Here is an 18,472-nt window from a genome sequence, read left to right on the forward strand (position 1 = left end):
CCCAATTTCGCACTGCACGGAACGCAGTATCTATGGCCACGCGACTTGTTTATAGCATGTGGTGAGGAGCGAGAAAACGCATGACGCTTTCGATCGGAGTTACGTCGCGTGTAGCTTTCCGAAGGAGTTACATCCTGATGTGCTCGAGCCGCTTCAAGTCTCGTCTCACACTATTCGTTGGATTCTCGAGACGCTATAGTCTTTTAGCCGTTCTAGTGCACTGAAAAGACTCGGCCATGATCTACAGATTTTTATTTGTAATCAAAATGTAATCAGCGGGTACCTGAATCACACAGTAAACTCAATAAACTCACTTTTAGGAGTCAAATATAAATGAAACGCAGGCCGCGGTGGCCGAGCGGTTCAAGGCTCTCAGTCCGGAACAGCGCGACTGCTACCGACGCAGGTTCGAATTCTGCCTCGGGCATGGATGTGTGTGATGTCCTTAGGTTAGCGAGGTTTCAGTAGTTCTAAGTTCTAGGGGACTGATGACCACAGGTGCTAAGTCCCATAGTGCTCAGAGCCATTTGAACCATTATAAATGAAACCTACGCAGAGAAGCAAAGAAATTTCGTTAAGGTTTTAATACACCGGCGAAACAAGTAAATCCTTATATCCTAGTCGAGTAAGTTCAATGTTACTTTGTATTCGTAAAGATAAAGCCGTGGCACTTGATTCTGTCACTGAGTTAATTCCCGAAAATACTTTTGTCACGGACGTAAAAAATAGTACTATCTATTCCGCGTACTACGAGACTGATTGTGTCATCTACTGATTCTTTGTTGTACTGCAACGTAATGGTTGTGTCATTGAGGTAAATGGTTCAAATGGCTCTGAGCACTATGGGACTTAACTTCTGAGGTCATCAGTCCCCTAGAACTTAGCACTACTTAAATCTAACTAAATAAGGACATCACACACATCCATCCCCTAGACAGGATCCGAACCGGCGACCGAATCGGTCGCCTTGTTCCAGACTGTAGCGCCTAGAACCGCTCGGCCTCCCCGGTCGGCACTGAGGTAAATATCCGAACTACTAAGCTGGGTATACTCCTAAAAATTTAAGTTAAGATATGTTTTTCCGTGATCAGATTTTGATGAAATAAACCTACCTGTTGCCCCGAGCTACGCTCAAACTGCCTGTGAAAACTCCATGAAAATTCGGCTAGTACTTTTGGACATTCGCATGTTCAAACAGACAGACAAAGTTTTTAAAGATTATATTTTGTGTTCAGGGCAACCACATTTGTTGAAGATGTTAGGAAGAACCCCGCTTACAGCTGGTAAAATTGTTGTTTATTAAAACACGAACGGTTTCGCGGCTTTAACCCGCATCATCAGGTGAACCTATGTGGTAAAGAGCAAAGTCAATGTCACCACAGATTCTGGATATTAAAATTGGTTAAGGAACGTCTAAAATATACTCACAACGTTAAAAGATCATAGGCATATCCATCGCTCCTAGTAAAAATATACTATTCAGAGTATATCGTCAATACTATGGCGAGCGAAAGGTAAAGCAGCGGCGCTTCTATTTTACCATTCACTCGGAACAGTATTGACGATATTCTCTGAATAGTAAATCTTTACTAGGAGCGATGTGTATGCCTATGATCTTTTAACGTTGTGAGTATATTTTAGACATTGCTTAACTAATTTTAATATCCACAAAATGTGGTGACACAGTACTTTGCTGTTTACCAAGTAGGATCACCTGACGATGCGGCTTAAAGCTCCGAAACCGGTCGTGTTTGAATGAACAACAATTTTATCAGCTGTACGCGGAGTTCCGCCTAACAAAAAAAAAAAAAAAAAATTGTTCAAATGGCTCTGAGCTCTATGGGACTTAACATCTATGGTCATCAGTCCCCTAGAACTTAGAACGACTTAAACCTAACTAACCTAAGGACATCACACAACACCCAGTCATCACGAGGCAGAGAAAATCCCTGACCCCGCCGGGAATCGAACCCGGGAACCAGGGCGCGGGAAGCTAGAACGCTACCGCACGACCACGAGCTGCGGACTCCGCCTAATATCCTTTATAAAGACAGCTCTATTACATTCTATATTCTTTCCTACATCACCCGCAAACAGTTTTTGGTTAGCATTTTTAATTTACAGACACGACAGTTTTGCACTTTTATTATTAGTATAGGTATAGATAACCCCCAAATATTTCTTCGCCTATGGCTGCGTCAAAGCATGGTAAGGGTTGACACTTCATGGAGGTTTCTACTACGGACCCTTAGCGTCATGCCTCCAGTGCCTCTGCACGTAATCACGATAATATTGACAGTCCAGGAGCAGCCGGCAAAGGAGACGGTCTACACTAGCGTTATTTGCTATTCCTGCTAGAAACAGAACGTGACTTCACCGTTTGTGAAATGTAGAAGTAAAAAATCGGATATCCGGAAGTTTGAGAGTTTGTGTTTTCCAGTTAGTCAAGCGACTTGGATGTTGAAAAGCTAGCGAGCGATGTTACGCGCCAGCAAAGTGTATTCACACAGTAGGAGGCGCTTCTTTTGGCGCCGCTCCCACAGGCCCAAGGGGGAGGTGTTGCCGCTGTGATGCTCTACAGTGTTCGCCAGACAGTCGTCAAAGTAAAGACGAATAGACGTTCCCATCAACTGTTAGTACACGCAATAGTCCCTCTTGGTATGTTCGCTTAGGAGCAAGGATATTGTTTCGGAAAGCGGGAGGCATAGATAATGGAACGCCCTCGAAATTGTACGATTACCCCACTACTTCCACATACATGTAGAGCTGAAAATTACGACTAGAAGGAGCTTGTACGTTCTAGCACTTGGCAGGAACAGTACTTTCTCTGTTGGGTAAATCCCGGTGTCCTGTACACATAACCAAAGCAGGTGGCGCAACGCTTTAGGAACGACCTGGCATTGGTGGGGCGCACGGTACACAGGCTGTGTTCATGGATATGACAGGAACGATTATTCGAAGCAAAAAATTGTAGTAAACAAAGGCACTAAAATGCATACCTTATAGGAGGTATGAGCAATTGTTCATCTTCGCTATAGCGAAACATATATTTTCTACTGAAGAGCCCATGTTTACTGGATATTTTTTTCTTGCTTTGGTCCATAGGACCATTGCCGAAAATATCGAAAGCAGAGAGCTTTCAGTAGAAGTGACTTGTTTGACAATATCGAAGATGAAGGAATACTCAGAGCTTTTAAGACATATGTTTTAGAGCTTATGTTTACTTTACTATGCCCTCTGAACATTTAGCATTTTTTCAGGGACACCATGCATTCAACGAACCGGCCATCTTAATTTAAATCCCCAGAGTTCCCATTAAATAATTTCTGTCAAGTGCCGAACTACTCTCTCGAACACGGCCATGGTCGATTCCTTTCAAACTTCGTGTATATCCACCGTGACAAACGGTAAAAAGGGCAGGGCTCTGAAATCCCAGCATAGAGAAGTGGTGACCAAATTCCCTTCCGACTGCCCTAATGCAGGTATTTCGTAGTTTCGCGAACACACCTAGATGAATGCTCTAATGAGTCTAGATGCCAGTCCCGTTTTCTTTCCCCTTCTCGTTCAGTTTCGTGTTCTCCTGCAACAATGTGACTTCTCTGTTAAAAAGACGTTAAACTCTAACCTTTCTTAAATTGTTTTCCTATCTACCTCAGATTCTGCTCCAGAGACTTCTCTACCGTTAAGTGATTGAGAGTGAAGGAACCGTTATAACTTCGAGGTCAGACCCATTTAAAAGCTTTGTACCTGGTACAGAGAGCCACCGTTCAAAGACTACGTTATTGGCGTGTTTGCATGCCCAGGGATATGCAGTACGGCTCTCATCAACACGTGTATTGGATTATTGAAAGTATCACTGTCTAGATGTATATCGCGCCACAGTAAAACGTGACTTAGGCGTACAAATTCGAGTGACCTTTACTACGAGGGCTATTCGAAAGTAAGGTCTGATTGATCACAAAATAGAAACAACTGTGAAAGTAAAAAACGTTCTATTTCCAACAATTTGCTACAACTTCCAGCTACTTCTCTACACAGGCGCCGCTCCCACTTAGACATCTGTCGTAGTGTTGTGCTAAGTTTCCAGTATCCTTGTCATAGAAGGGAGCCGCATGTGCTTTCCGCCAATTCTCTACGCTGGTCTACAGCTCGTTGCCTGTGCCAAAGTGCTGTCTTCATAACCAGCAGTTCATGCGAGAAGAGATGAAACTCAGGGAGAGCTAATTACGGGCTGTGTTATGGGTGATCAAACACTTCCCATCGAAAACGTTGCGGTTCTAGGCGCTTCAGTCTGGAACCGCACGACCGCTACGGTCGCAGGTTCGAATCCCGTCTCGGGCATGGATGTGTGTGATGTCCTTAGGTTAGTTGCGTTTAAGTAGTTCTACGTTCTAGGGGACTGAAGACCTTAGATAGATCCCATAGTGCTCAGTGCCGTTTGAACCATTTTTGAAAACATTGCAAGAGCATCTTCATTGCCTCTGCAAAGTGCGGCAGAGAATTGTCATGAAGAAGGAAACGCATGACAGTTACGTTATGTGGGCTGCATGACATCAGGCGAAATCTCTCACCAGGCTATCAGATCCTCATACTTGGTGGGAGACACTAACTTCTAGGCATCTTTACTTGTTCACTGTGCGCTCGGAATTGGAAAGGGCGGCGTGATACGGTCGACGGGCATACTAGAGACACTGTCCAACACATCTGTGAAAAAAGCACTCCGTCTTCAGGCCACGAGTGGCCTACCGGGACCATCCGACCGCCGTGTCATCCTCAGTGGAGGATACCGACAGGAGGTGCGTGGGGTCAGCACACCGTTCTCCCGGTCGTTATGATGGTATTCTTGACCGAAGCCGCTACTATTCGGTCGACTAGCTCCTCAATTGGCATCACGAGGCTGAGTGCACCCCGAAAAATGGCAACAGCGCCTGGCGGCCCGGATGGTCACCCATCCAAGTGCCGACCACGCCCGACAGCGCTTAACTTCGGTGATCTCACGGGAACCGGTGTACCGTCTGCGGCAAGGCCGTTGCCCGCATCTGTGAAAAGCTTCATCGGATTTTCACTGTGGTTTCCAATTCGCCGATCGGACCTTAGCTTCCGAATAGCCCTCGTAGTTATGCTCGTATTGCATATTATAAGATGGCCTTGTTGTTGTTGTTCTCAGTCCTGAGACTGGTTTGATGCAGCTCTCCATGCTACTCTATCCTGTGCAAGCTTCTTCATCTCCCAGTACTTACTGCAACCTACATCCTTCTGAATCTGCTTAGTGTATTCATCTCTTGGTCTCCCTCCACGATTTTTACCCTCCACGCTCCCCTCTAATGCTAAATTTGTGATCCCTTGATGCCTCAGAACATGTCCTACCAACCGATCCCTTCTTCTTGTCAAGTTGTGCCATAAACTCCTCTTCTCTCCAATTCTATTCAATACCTCCTCATTAGTTATGTGATCTACCCATCTAATCTTCAACATTCTTCTGTAGCACCACATTTCGAAAGCTTCTATTCTCTTCTTGTCCAAACTATTTATCGTCCATGTTTCACTGCCATACACTCCATACAAATACTTTCAGAAACGACTTCCAGACACTTAAATCTATACTCGATGTTAACAAATTTCTCTTCTTCAGAAACGCTTTCCTTGCCATTGCAGGCTATATTTTATAGCCTCTCTACTTCGACCATCATCAGTTATTTTGCTTCCTAAAAAGCAAAACTCCTTTACTACTTTAAGCGTCTCATTTCCTAATCTGATTCCCTCAGCATCACCCGACTTAATTTGACTACATTCCATTATCCTCGTTTTGGTTTTGTTGATGTTCATCTTATATCCTCCTTTCAAGACACTGTCCATTCCGTTCAACTGCTCTTCCAAGTCCTTTGCTGTCTCTGACAGAATTACAATGTCATCGGCGAACCTCATAGTTTTTATTTCTTCTTCATGGATTTTAATACCCACTCCGAATTTTTCTTTTGTTTCCTTTACTGCTTGCTCAATATACAGATTGAATAACATCGGGGATAGGCTACAACCCTGTCTCACTCTCTTCCCAACCACTGCTTCCCTTTCGTGCCCCTCGACTCCTATAACTGCCATCTGGTTTCTGTACAAATTGAAAATAGCCTTTCGCTCCCAGTATTTTATCCCTGCCACCTTTAGAATTTGAAAGGGAGTATTCCAGTCAACATTGTCAAAAGCTTTCTCTAAGTCTACAAATGCTAGAAATGTAGGTTTGCCTTTCCTTAATATATTTTCTAAGATAAGTCGTAGGGTCAGTATTGCCTCACGTGTTCCAACATTTCTGCGGAATCCAAACTGATCTTCGCCGAGGTCGGCTTCTACCAGTTTTTCCATTCGTCTGTAAAGAATACGCGTTAGTATTTTGCAGTTGTGACTTATTAAACTGATAGTTCTGTAATTTTCACATCTGTCAACACCTGCTTTCATTGGGATTGGAATTATTATATTCTTCTTGAAGTCTGAGGGTATTTCGCCTGTCTCATACATTTTGCTCATCAGATAGTAGAGTTTTGTCAGGACTGGCTCTCCCAAGGCCGTCAGTAGTTCCAGTGGAATGTTGTCTACTCCCGGGCCTTGATTCGACTTAGGTCTTTCAGTGCTCTGTCAAACTCTTCACGCGGTACCGTATCTCCCATTTCATCTTCTTCTACATCCTCTTCCCCTTTCCTTTGTCAATTCTGAGAACTGGCCTATGCACGCAGGTATGGCGAAGGGGGGGAGGGGGGATTACACCTATAGTTTAACGTTGAATCCGAACAACGGTGCCAAGATTATTTTCCCCACTGAGATAGCAATATCGAAGGTGGAACTGGTACGTGCCAGAATAAATGCCAGGACCGACTGGGGCTTGAACCCTACAGCTGTGGATGTTTCGACTGTGCCCTCGCAGCCAACAAGAGGTGTACGGCTTTCATTGATCGTCCGGCCACCAAGCGAAGACCAGAGTGGTTGCTTTGAAAGATCGCTTCCTTCGCCACGATTACCGAACCGAATATTACTCCGTCTCGACCCCCGACGACCCGTTTGACCTCTCCTGCAGCTCGAGCAACGTGCAATGGACCCTCCCTTAGCGATGTGTGGTGAGCACAAAGAGTCTCGCGGTCGGTGATGCCGATGTCTAAGACCGCAAGAACCCCGCTGTCACTGAGTCAGTGATCTGCAATGGGTTTCCCGTAGGAGGATGCGCTCCGGTCTAGTCGTATCTTTGCGTAACGACAATTCCGGACGCGGCTGGGTTATAGTGGCAGCGGCAGACGTGGTGATTGCTTCTCGAAATGAAATCGCCAGCCTTTGTGAGTGCGTGCGCCTGTTAACTGCCCGCCCGCGGCTCGGCTGCAGCCGTCTCACAACTCCTAAAGCATGACTCGTAAAATACGCAATACGAGAGGAACACAACAAAAGGAAATAATATGCGCGGACGCAGACGCAGCGGCGACGCTACAAAAACGGTTTGGGCTGATGAGAACTAACGCCTTTTGCGTTACCGTGGTCGTTACGGACCCGTGCCTCTTTACGCGCAGTAACCTTCGCACCGCGATCGCAGCAGATCAGATACCGCACAATTTCGCAACTCGCCCCCTCCCCTCGCCCTCTCGAATTTATTGTTCGCCGCCAAATTACAGTGATGCCCGCACTCTCATCTGATGAGAAGCCCGCAAATCACAACAGTTGCTGTTCGTGACCGATGCCTCGATGGTCAAGATATTCTTCCAACTTAAAAATCTTACAGCCGTTTCACACTTTCTTTCTTTCTTTTTTTTTCCTTTCGGATAAGGCTCCTTATCTCTGCATGTATATACAGAACAGTAACTAGCATAGGTGCGGGGTCATACAGATAGTGACTACCCGACACTACTAAGCACAGCTACACTACTGGCCATTAAAATTGCTTCACTAAGAAGAAATGCAGATGATAAACGGGTATTCATTGGACAAATATGTTATACTAGAACTGACATGTGATTACATTTTCACGCAATTTGGGTGCATAGATCCTCAGAGGTCAGTACCTCTGGCCGTAATAACGGTCTTGACTCGCCTGGCCATTGAGTCAAACAGAGCTTGGATGGCGTGTATAGGTACAGCTGCCCATACAGCTTCAACACGATACCACAGTTCACCAAGAGTAGTGACTGGCGTATTGTGACGAGCCAATTGCTCGGCCACCATTGATCAGACGTTTTCAGTTGGTGAGAGATCTGGAGAATGTGCTGGCCAGGGCAGTAGTCGAACATTTTCTGTGTACAGAAAGGCCCGTACAGGACCTGCTACATGCGGACGTGCGTTATCCTGCTGAAATGTTGGGTTTCGTAGGGATCGAATGAAGGGTAGAGCCACGGGTCGTAACACATCTGAAATGTAACGTCCACTGTTCAAAGTGCCGTCAATGCGAACAAGAGGTGACCGAGACATGTAAGCAATGGCACCCCATACCACCACGCCGGGTGATACGCCAGTATGGCGATGACGAATACACGCTTCTAATGTGTATTCACCGCGGTGTCGACAAACACAGATGCGACCATCATGATGCTATAAACAGAACCTGGATTCATCCGAAAAAATGACGTTCTGCCATTCGTGCACCCAGGTTCGTCGTTGAGTACACCATCGCAGGCGCTCCTGTCTGTGATGCAGCGTCAAGGGTAACCGCAACCATGGCCTCCGAGCTGATAGACCATGCTGCTGCAAACTTCGTCGAACTGTTCGTGCAGATGGTTGCTGTCTCGCAAACGTCCCCATCTGTTGACTCAGCAATCGAGACGTGGCTGCACGATCCGTTACAGCCATGCGGATAAGATGCCTCTCATCTCGACTGCTAGTGATACGAGGCCGTTGGGATCCAGCACGGCGTTCCGTATTACCCTCCTGAACCCACCGATTCCGTATTCTGCTAACAGTCATTGGATCTCGACCAATGCGAGCAGCAGTGTCGTGATACAATAAACCGCAATCGCGATAGGCTACAATCCGATCTTAACCAAAGTCGGAAACGTGATGGTACGCATTTCTCCTCCTTACACGAGGCATCACAACAACGTTTCACCAGGCAACGCCGGTCAACTGCTGTTTGTGTGTGAGAAATCGGTTGGAAACGTTCCTCATGTCAGCACGTTGTAGGTGTCGCCACTGGCGCCAACGTTGTGTTAATGCTCTGAAATGCTAATCAGTTGCATATCACAGCATCTTCTTCCTGTCGGTTAAATTTCGCGTCTGTAGCACGTTATCTTCGTGGTGTAGCAATTTTAATGGCCAGTAGTGTAGGTTGACTTCACCTTCCCAGTATCAGACGAACGAACCGAACTATTCCGCCCGCCTTACCCACGACAGGGCTTTACGTTACCGTTCCCTTTCATTTCGGCACAGATTCGGGCAGCTCGCGGTTGGTGGCTTCTGGAGTCCTGAGGCGTCCATACGGAATTGGCGAGCTCCGAGTGTCGTGTTGGAGTGGGACGGACAGCCGGCGCTCAGAGCTCGGAGGGTCGGCTGCGGCGAGTTTTTGCCGCGCGGCGGCGCGCGTGACCTTGGAGCTGCGGTCTTCGCCCACGCCGCTGCCGCCGCCGCCGCCGCCGCTGCTGACGGCTCTTTCGCACCTTGTTTCGTCCGTTCGTTTCTTAGGAAGAGTAATAACGCTATGAATTTTAATATGCTACTCAGTGAATTATGAGGTTATAAATAACAGAACTTATTAGAAGCGAAATATACTGCAATGTCCCTCTGGCGTCGGATAGGAAACGATTTCACATTTCGGCAATATTTAGGAGGGGGAGAGGACGCACGGCATTACGGTCATAAACAGTGTACTGCACGCTTTTGAACGAAAAGGAAGATAACGTTCGCCAGTGAAATCCGCACTTCTCAAAGAAGAATGGACGAACGGTTAAGAGGAACTATTTGTTCATCTTTTCGTGAATGTGGCAAACTCTCGTTCCGCTTATGCTTGGAAATATCTTCTCTAAAGGAATGGTACTTTAACATTCATGCGTTCTGCTGTTTATGGTACCTAGGGTGAAAGAGTTACGGCAGTTGTGAAACGATGACAGTTATCACAAAGCGGGTAATTTACCTCACGCAATATATGAATAGCTCTTCAATAATGAGTAACGTCGCTCTTGAAACAGTGCGCTGGGATTTTAGTTCGAATGCAGTTAAAACTAACGCAAACTTCTCTAAAAGAAACACGAAAATTGCGGCAACAAATCCCCACAGCACAGTTGTGTTTTTGATAAAGACCTTCTGTCAACCGAACAGCAGCTCCTATTAAAGTACAGTATTAAGGATTAACACACAATTTCTTTCCACGCGGTGTAATCTAACGCGGTAGTTGGTTGCTCTTGGAAAGAAAAAAAATTTCTGTGCATGGAGAAATGTGAGTGATATGCATTACACCATTATTTGTATTCTTTGTATGTAGGACCACAGTAACACTCTTTTTATTGTGACCGGTTCTGGCCAGACTTTACTTCTCTTCAGCAACTAACGTCGGGGATGCACTACTTGTTGTTTAATACTAATGGTTTCTAGAGACAACCACTATACGGACGAAACCAGCCACTCTTTAAACACGCTTTCAAACATGTACTGTCTCCGAGAAATAAAAAGAATTGTACAGTTGGTTGCTCTTATTACTAGGTAACTATCTTCTGACCTAGGATACGCCGGCCGCTGTGACCGAGCGGTTTTAGGCGCTTCTCGCCCGGAACCGCGCGACCGCTACGGACGCAGGTTCGAATCCTGTCTCGGGCATGGATGTGTGTGATGTCCTTAGGTTAGTTAGGTTTAAGTAGTTCTAAGTTCTAGGGGACTGATGACCTCAGATGTTAAGTCCCATAGTGCTCAGAGCAATTTGAACCTAGGATACGGATAATATAGTCTTCTTTTATAAGTAAAGAACCTAATTGTGTTTTTGTAATTATGGAAGACTGGTTAGAATATAAAATTTCACCGATACCGAGTTAAGTAGAGGGAAATCTGGACAAAGATGGCGAAGAAAATCGGCCATGGAACCACTTTAGCATTCCCCTTTTCCGCTTAGGCGATAAAGGAAACCGTGTAAAACTTACATACGGATGATTAAAGACGGCATTTGATCCCTCCATTTTTCGAATGTGAGCGGTTATACGTCTCGCGACCCCCCACCCTACCCAGATATTCATATAAAGGCTGAAACGCTTTATCTGTTGTATGCGTGTACTGTCGCAATTCGTTTCTGGCAAGAATTTAAACACGTATAATTACATACACTATTTATTAATGTTTGTGCATTTCACACCACAGTTTTGTAACTTCGTTAATATTGTCGTGTACTTCTGCTTACAAGCTGCTTTCGCATAATGGCACGAACACTGAATACGCTCTACATGAATAAAGCCAAGTACAACTTCGTCGTCGCATAGTCGGAAGATATGCGTAAATAAGACGGATGCTACGAATCACAAAAAAAAACCACAACATTCATTATGTCGTAGTAGTAGCGGCGAAATTACATAGCTCACTTCAGTTTAATCCTAGGAAAATAAGACAGTCATGTGGACAGAATTAGTATCTCTTTCGCCTCTTAATGTCAAAGGCACTCCATCAACAAGGTAATTACGGACAGCGTACGTCTGTACAACTTTGATAAATACGCTGGCTGAACTCCTTGTTACTTCATTTGTTAATGAATTCGATAGCGGCGACGAATGATTTAGAGGAAACGTGGACGTCCTACGTCAGAACGACCAGAAACCGCAGTGGCATCTAATTGCTGTCCCGATTTACTTTGCAGGTCTAAATTAATCGCTTCAATTACGACACGGCGGTTACTTTCACTCCTATCTGACGTAAGAGAGAAACGTCATCGAGCGATCGTTGAACTCAAACTTATGAGCGAAAAGAATACTATACATCTTCAACGAACAACACTTCTTCCGACTGTATTCACATATTAAGCTCCTTGTTTACTGTTCAGTCTAATAATCTGTTTGTGAATGGCTCGTTAAGGGGTCAGTCTGGCTGGCAGGACTTTCGGCCCTGATTCGTTCGGAGTGCAGCATCCAGGTCGCGTCATGTAAATTGTCTTGCGATGCCTTCAAGCAGCTGCCACTGGCTTTAAGTGACGTCCGGCTCTGTTTATAATCGAGTACCGTTTCATTTTATGGGCCAATAGCAAGAGAGAAGTCCCTACTTTGTCTTCATATTTATTCACAGTGAGCAGTATTCAATTGTGTACCAGAACAGACGAGAAAACCACGGTTATGAGACAATTTGGAAAATTATACTGCTAGAACCTGTCAGTGTAACGACATTCTAGCTGCACAGTACACAAAAAAATGTTTCCCAGACAATAGATGCTACCATCTAGAAATGAGTCACAAAACTCTAAAAGAGAAATACAGGAGGCAACTTTGTGAATGTGCAAACAATATTTTGCTAAGGTTCCTGATATCACAGCTATAAATCAATAACCACCAGTGACAATAGGGAAATATCGTTGAAGGGAAATCAAAAATTTGACGAGAAGTTTTGTTGAAGTCTGATCTTTATTATGCCTAATACCGTTCTATATCGTCCCAGTTTACATATTCAATAAATAATAGGCAGGCAGTAAGGCATGATCTATTACATCTCACATGTTTCGTGGCTTGGCAGCCACACTGCACCTAGAACAGAGCTCTACCATTACTTTACCGATAAGTCACTTCTTTGGTTAATGTATCTCTCACGCAGAGCCTCGAAAGCCAAAGTGCGTTATGACGAATTGTGGGTTGATAGTACTGGACGTGGCAGGTGGGTCTGAGTGGAGTATTTGCGACGTATTGTCAAATATTTAAACAATTCACTAACACTTAATGGAAGTAACAGATTTGGACTTACAAGACGCTCACATATAACATTACTGTGTTAACTTGCAAGATGATTAGTTGATGAACTGACGCAAACAGCGATCTTTTTTAGTGATCCATGCCTCCATAAGGGATGAAGACTCTTTCCACAATATGTCATAATTCTGTCATGTTGCTACTGCTTGTTGTTCGGTTGCATTATGAATGTTCTTGCTGTACTCTATCAAACATCCCTACCTATACAGTTATTCCAATAACATACTTTTACTTGGTGTTGTATTCATACAAGTCATTAGCACAGTGGTTAACGGCAAGAAAATCTGTTGAATTTAAAGGTGGCCGCGCGGGATTAGCCGAGCGGCCTAAGGCGCTGCAGTCATGGACTGTGCGGCTGGTCCCGGCGGAGGTTCGAGTCCTCCCTCGGGCATGGGTGTGTGTGTGTGTGTGCGCGTTTGTCCTTCGGATAATTTAGGTTAAGTAGTGTGTAAGCTTAGGGACTGATGACCTTAGCAGTTAAGTCCCATAAGATTTCACACACATTTGAACATTTGCACATTTAAAGGTGGCACTGAATACTCTTAGTCGTAGCGTCGAAGAAAATACGTCTCTAAATTAGTACCTTATTATATTTTTGGAATAACAGTATAGCTAAAGAAATTTGAATTAAATCACCTGAAGGAGCGTGCAAGTCTGAATCGCTTTAATGTGAGATAAAGAAGGATGGGTAGTGTACCGCTGTGTAGTTAACTGACTTATCGAGTCCACAGCCACTGTGCTTAAGTACTATGGCCTGCTGAGAAAACACGAAGAAAATTTTTAGGAATATAGTGCAAAAATGGATTTAGTCTACGTAATCAACGAATATCTGACTTACAAGTCATCAGTGTACTTATATCTTTAAAAAGGTGAAAAAGTGTTGTCAACAATGTCGACAAGGCACTGTCGACAGTGAATGGTATTTCTGATGTACACCTGCCGACCCTATTGTTAATCATGTACTCGACCGACGACAAGGAAAAAACAAATTGGAAACATTGTCTAAAACAGAAATTTCGTTTGAATTAACTCCGAATGACTCTGCTCCAGTCTTGCAAACGAGATTCAGTAATGTATTGAACCATTACTGATCGAAATATTTAACAGGGTCTGCCTCCTCCCAAAACACAGATATATGTCTGTTCGAAACAAATTCGCTGAATGCGAATATACCGGCTTCGGCTGTGTTAGGTACAGATACACTCACTATCTGTTGGTGACAAAAAAATTTGTGCCGGACCGGAATTCGAACCCAGGTATCCCGCTTATCGCGAGCGATAGCCTTAACCATTAGGTTCCCAGTGAATCACTGGTTAAGACGACCGCTGGAGATAAGCGCGAAACACGGGTTTGAGTCCCGCTCCGGCGCAAATTTTCGTATGTCACTAGCAGGTAATACATCCATACCCAACGCAGCCGAATTGATTATCAGTCAGCGAATTTATTCCGAAGTAATATCGGGTAACTGCCTATTGTCAACAATGTCTCATCATCCAGACATGCAGGCCGGCCGCTGTGGCCGAGCGGTTCTGGGCGCTTCAGTCCGGAACCGCGCGACCGCTACGGTCGCAGGTTCGAATCCTGCCTCGGGCATGGATGTGTGTGATGTCCTTAGATTAGTTAGGTTTAAGTAGTTCCAAGTTCTAGGGGACTGATGACCTCAGATGTTACGTCCCATAGTGCTCAAAGCCATCTGAACCAGAACACATATATATGAGTTTGTCCAAACGTATTTACGCAGAGCTGTGGGAACTTTAGTGGATCGTTATTTACTTCCTCTTCAGACTAAATTTCGTTTTTCTGCTTCTCTCAACACATTTCAGCTATAGCTCTATACTTAAAGCAGCATTCTTTTGTTGTAGTGGACCTGTGTAGAGCCTAGGGAGCTTTTATTTAAGAGGTTTTGATCAACAAAATATGGAATGGCTGCTGTGGGTACACAGTCGGAGAGCAATGAAATGTAATCTAAAGAGAAAATAAAGTAACGCCTACTGAGGACGCCACGTCTCTGCTGAAACATGTTTGGCGGAAACGACATATAGTTGTGATTTATTAGAAAATCTTACGCAAGTACGGGCAGAAAGTGCCATGTCCAACATGAAATGTTCAACAACACGCGGCAGTGCAGTGAGTGAATAGTTACGTAAAAAAAATTATTATTTCAACGCTCGTTCTCTGAAAATGAGAGAACGTTTCAAAGCTACGGTGTGTTTTCGCACAACTTTGAATTTAAGAGAAATTTTCCCAGAATTCTAAAGTCGACACGAAATGGATTGTCAAATAAAAACAGCCAGATACTCGGCACTAGACGTTCGAGTGACAAGGCAGGACGACTACAACGGAGGCGTTCGGGTCACACCAACGCAAAGGAAAATGTAGTGTGATTAATGCGACTACTTTACGCACGCTGTGAGAAACGTGCCCTATTTATACAACTTTCACAAAGGAGAAATAAAAGGCGCAGCACGGTAAACGAAAGACCGGGCGGGACACGTAATGGCGGCTGGCATTGAGTGCACGCGTGAGATCAGCGGCGCGGCCAGATTTGCGGAACGTAAGGCACGGGCGTGGTGCGCAGCGGTATTTAACCTTCGCAGACGGAGGCCGGTGCATAAGGAGACGTCACCGCTAGCTGCCGCGGACCACCCAGGAGCGCCAGGACGGCCAAATCCGTGTTTACACTCTCTGCACGTTAACAACTCAGCCATGTCACATCCCGTACCGTTACAAACACTCGTGATGACCGGCCTCTCAGCTGCAACTCTGGCAAACGATAGCTAACCTTTATCATAAAATCCTATACACTGTCTCTTCAATAGCACTTTTACTTTGTTAACTTACGTTTAAAAATCACAGCTACGGCATCAGGGCTTCAGTTGTTACGTAAGGATCTTCATTGCGCTGTCAACACGACAGGAGGAGGAGTTACAGGATCATTTAGTAATCGCGAAAACGTTACGGAGATGATAGATAAACTCCAGTGGAAGACTCTGCGAGAGAGACGCTCAGTAGCTCGGTATGAGCTTCTGTGGATGTTTCGAGAACATACGTTCACCGAGGAGTCAAGCAGTATATTGCTCCCTCCTACGTATATCAGGCGAAGAGACCGTGAGGATAAAATCAGAGAGATTTGAGCCCACACAGAGGCATACCGACAATCTTTCTTTCCACGAACAATACGAGACTGGAATAGACGGGAGAACCTATAGAGGTACTGAAGGTACCCTCCGCCACACACTGTGAGGTGGCTTGCGGAGTATGGATGTAGATGTAGAACGTTCGATGAGGCCATTAGAGATGGAGCACAAGCTTGGATTAGGGAAGGATGGAGAAGAAAAGCGACTGCGCCCTTTCGCAGGAACCATCCTGGCATTCGCCATGAGCGATTTTGGGAAATCACGGAAAATCTAAATCAGGAAGGCTGGACGCGGGTTGAATGCGAGTCCAGTGTGCTAACCACTGCACCCTCGGTAACACGCCAGCTACGTGTAACTGTGAGAACATACGAGAGCTATTCAGAAAGTAAGGTCTGATCAGGTGCGAAAAGGAAACCACAGTGAAAACCTGACGAAGTTTTGCACGCATGTGTTGGAAAGTGTCTCTAGTACGCCTGTCGATCGCGTCTCGTCGCTCTTTACAGTTCCGAGTGCACAGTGAGCACGTAAAGATGCCTAGGTAAGTAATGTTTCCCGCAAAGTATGTAGGCCTGAGAGACACTTCGCCTGATGTCATGCAGCCCACATAACATAACTGTCACGCATATCCTTCTTCATGACAATTCTCGGCCGCACACTGTAGAGGCAATGAGAATGCTTCCGCAGCGCTTTCGATGGAAAGTGTTTGGTTACTCACCATACAGTTCGGACGTGGCTCTCTGATTTTCGTCTCTGATAACTTGAATCGATGACTATGAAGACAACTTTTTGACAAAGAAAACGAACTGTGGACCAGCGTAGAGAATTGGCGAAAAGAACAGGCGGCTGCCTTAATACTACGACACTCGTCGTAGGAAGAGGATTTACTGCATCGCACTGAAGGGAACCCGTCAACGAGTACTCGAACAGTTGCGCGTGCAGTGGTGTTAGTCACAGTATAGTCTGGGACGTTCTGCATGAGCAACAGGTACACCCGTACCACTTATAACGGAGGTTGGAGCGGCACCTATGTTGAGAAGTATCTGGAAGGTGTAGCTAGCGGTTGGTACAAAACATATTTGATTTTCACAGTGGTTTCCATTTCGCGACCGACTGGACCTTGCTTTCCGAACAGCCCTAGTACAGGATGTTCGGAAATTCTCCTTACATACTTCTATGACTTGTACAGGTGACTGAGCACATAATATTTTGAATAGGAAACCGTAGCCGGAAACGTGCCGTCTCCGTTCTACGTCGGTTTCAATTCAAAGGTGCAAAGCGTCCACGTCTGTCGAGGGATAGAGAAAAGTCTCAGAGTTGCTTGTCCTGGTTTGCAGTAGTGTAGACAGGTTGACGTTTGTTATGTCATACGGTCGCCCAATGACAACGTCTGCCTTACTGCGAGATCTATTCAGTGTCTGTGCGTCTCCGATGCAGTACACACGGTTCGGTACACGTTTTCGGAATACACAGACATGCTCCTTGTGTATGGCGAAACTAGAGTTAACGGAAAAGCCGTTAGTCGGCTGTATCACAAACGTTTTCCGCAACGTAGCACACCATCACACGAACTTTCTGGCCGAGTTACACAGCGGTTCCGAGAAACAAGTACCTTCAACGTGATGATGTAGGACTGCGTTCCACGGCAACGCCGCACGCCCGGATTTGAGGAGGATTTACTGCATCGCGCTGAAGAGAACCCGTCAACGAGTTTAAAATGTTCAAATGGCTCTGACCACTATGAGACTTAACTGCTGAGGTCATCAGTCCCCTATAACTTACAACTACTTAAAACTAACTAACCTAAGGATATCACACACACCCATACCCGAGGCAGGATTCGAACCTGTGACCGCAGCGGTCGCGCGGTTCCAGACTGTAGCGCCTAGAACCGCTCGGCCACCCCGGCCGGCGTCAACGAGTACTCGAACAGTTGCGCGTGCAGTGAGTGTTAGGCACAGTATCGTCTGGGACGTTCTGCGTGAGCAACAGGTACATCCGTACCACTTACAAATGATACACGCTATAGGTGCGAGGTTTTAAATTTGCATGTCCGTTGCAGTTTGCCTTGAAAATGGCGGGGTGTTCTCCCGCCAAAATATCGGCGGTCGCTGAAAGTGTTACCTGGCTGAATTCCCGGAAGTTATTTGAAAGTCTCGGGAATTCTTCCACCCTTGGCCCGAAAGCCATTGATCATGCCCTCTCGGACGTCAGATAAATCGCTCCGTTTCCGACAACGACTGCACTGTTTTCCATGTTGTCCCGAGATGCTTTATATACCCTACGCTGCTAGTGCTGCAACCTGCCGTCTGTGAGTGGTTATTGCACGTTGACGTCGTGCGGTGATCACATTAATGTGACTGGATCATGTACATTGAGAATAACGAAGGACTAATGAAGCACTTACTACGTTTGCTTACGACGTATTAGATGCTGCTTCCGTTTCTGTTGAAC

The 18,472-nt window shown here is 45.5% G+C and overlaps 1 protein-coding gene across 1 annotated transcript in view; it reads right to left on the bottom strand.

Annotated features, from left to right (window-relative positions):
- LOC124554841 (ephrin-B1) overlaps positions 1 to 18,472 on the bottom strand; it is a 555,113-nt gene that overhangs the window by 300,616 nt on the left and 236,025 nt on the right. The gene's annotated exons all lie outside the window — the stretch shown is intronic.

This window comes from Schistocerca americana, chromosome X, assembly GCF_021461395.2.
Source record: "Schistocerca americana isolate TAMUIC-IGC-003095 chromosome X, iqSchAmer2.1, whole genome shotgun sequence".
Taxonomy (NCBI): domain Eukaryota; kingdom Metazoa; phylum Arthropoda; class Insecta; order Orthoptera; family Acrididae; genus Schistocerca; species Schistocerca americana.